The following is a 1,968-nucleotide window of genomic DNA, read 5'->3' on the forward strand; positions in this document are numbered from 1 at the left end:
AACTAGCCATCCTAATACACAAGCTAAACAGAAGCTGCAAAATTCTGTTATACCTGGCAACTCTGTCAGTACTTGAAACTTTCTTCGAAGCACAATCCGTTTCGAAGTTGCTTCTGTGACTCCTGAATACTTGAATTAATCAGTCCGTTGCTGTTGCAGTTCTGAATCACTAGTCTTTCTTTGGTTTCCAAATAAACTGAATGAGAAGGAATGAGTTTTAATCTGTATAAGAAAAGAGAGATGCAAGCTTGTGTGGCCGGTTAGCTCAGTTGGTTAGAGCGTCGTGCTAATAACGCGAAGGTCGTGGGTTCGATCCCCTCACTGGCCATTATTTTTCCTTCGAAGGATTTTTTTAAGTCTGAAAAGTAAGTATATTCCAATTTTTTTTATTATTATTATTTTCAACAATTACCAATAGCTTCAGGTAATTATTAAAAGTATTATTAAAGATAATTATTAAAAGTATTATTAAAGATAATTATTAAAAGTAGAAAAAAAAGATGAGAATGTTTGTGAAATTAAAAGTAATTATTACAAATAAAAGTTAAAAATAATGGGAATATATTTTACATACTAGCTAAATTCGTTCTTCCCAAGTCTTCACAGCTGCTTTGGCAACAATGCAAAAAGACAGTTGATGATCAGCTGATTTTAGTATGCGATCAGTGTTGTCAATTTAGGAGAAAAGTCGCTAAATCTAGGGGATTCGACTTCCAGAATAGCGACAAAAATAATTTCCAATAGCGACTTATTTACAAATTAGTGACATTTGTACTGTGAATAAATCAAGCACTGTCGACAATTTCCCAAAGCCCCGAATTTTTATTAATTTCCCGAATTCGTTTTTTAATATGACCGGCGAGAACTGTTGTTACAATTACTATAGCTTTAGCTACCTCACGCTTAATTTCGGAGTCATAATTCCGCTCTTCTAGAGTGATTTGTTTGCTACGTCACGACAGATGCTTATCAAAATGCTACCGTTTAAAAGCACCATATATTTTTGATGCCATAGAATATTATATGAAATATTTGGCAGCACATCTGCTACGATAAATGCTTCCATCTAAAACCAGCCTAAGATTTTTCTTTGTAAACTTTTAACTTTCATGTGTTTTTTTTTTCTTTTCATTTTTGATTTTATTGAAGTAAAATTGATTATAAAGTAAACAAAGAAACACACACACTATATATATAATATAAGCATTAGTGCCGTATCGCCGAAAGTTTGAAAACCAAAACAAAACGTACTGCATTCGGTTATATTTTGTTGGATTATATTAAGTTACATTAAGTTAGGGGCATAAAAACTAGTGCAAAAACACAAACCAACCTGTGCTAGGTGGCCACTTAAAGCACGAATGCTATCTAACCTAGCGGAGCAAAGAGGTGCGTCCGAAAGGAGCAGGCGCGTCAGTGATGGTGGGCATACGCGTAAGCGAGAGTAGTGACTTGTGGGTTTTGGTGAGCATAAAAATTTCAATAGCACCTGTCATGGTTTCGTACTTGAAACGCTTCACTTGTTAACATACAATACAGCTTCTGTACACTGTGCACAAATACACTCCCGTTCAGTTAAAAGTCACCTTCAAAACTGAGGCTTGTAAACTTTTCCATTTCCAAGAAGAAAATCGTGTACAACACGTTCCTGGGGTTTCCTTTCCTTACATAAATACTCCCTAAATAGCCCCTGAAATGCTCTTCCTTCTTCCCCAACGCCATCCCTTTCGTGCTACTATATCATAAGAAATGTACCTCTCCGGGAAATAGTCCTTCCGCCTCCACATACAGTGCCGCTTAAAACATAAAAAACAACCAACAAAAACATCAACTTTCTTCACTTTTACTATTTTACTTCCCTCACTTTCACTCTTTCCTCCTCACAAACTTAAAATTTTCCAATTGATCTGGCAAATTTCCTAAAATTGGTCCAACGATACGGCACTTAACCCTATATATATATATATA

General features: G+C 35.4%; 1 non-coding gene across 1 annotated transcript; it reads left to right on the forward strand.

Moving 5' to 3' along the window:
* The first annotated feature begins 254 nt into the window (after positions 1-254).
* TRNAI-AAU (transfer RNA isoleucine (anticodon AAU)) lies at positions 255-328 on the forward strand. The gene has a single exon. It is a non-coding gene; the product is annotated as a tRNA-Ile (tRNA).
* Positions 329-1,968: the final 1,640 nt, after the last annotated feature.

Source organism: Thermobia domestica, chromosome 16, assembly GCF_964235325.1.
Source record: "Thermobia domestica chromosome 16, izTheDome1.hap1.1, whole genome shotgun sequence".
Lineage (NCBI taxonomy): Eukaryota > Metazoa > Arthropoda > Insecta > Zygentoma > Lepismatidae > Thermobia > Thermobia domestica.